Below are 325 nucleotides of genomic sequence, written 5' to 3' on the forward strand. Positions count from 1 at the left end.
TTTTTTTTTTTTTTTTTTTTGGGAAAATAGGCTTAACTGGTCAATTTAGTCTTCCCCCAATTCTGTCTATATAAATATTAAATATTATACCATTTTTATATTTTTTATATATGTAATATTTAAATTTTGATATTTATTTAAATAATATTCCATATCAACCTATTTGCATAAATATGTATATTTCATCTTTGAAAATTAATAATATATTACAAACAATTATCTTGTTTGGACAAAACTCTTGATGCAAATTTATCCGAGAATCTTTCAAAATTTAGCTCCTAATTATTTTGAACTCCAACTTCAATAAATTTGTAGTCAAAATAGT

This window comes from Dendrobium catenatum, unplaced genomic scaffold (genome assembly GCF_001605985.2).
Source record: "Dendrobium catenatum unplaced genomic scaffold, ASM160598v2 original_scaffold_209636, whole genome shotgun sequence".
Lineage (NCBI taxonomy): Eukaryota > Viridiplantae > Streptophyta > Magnoliopsida > Asparagales > Orchidaceae > Dendrobium > Dendrobium catenatum.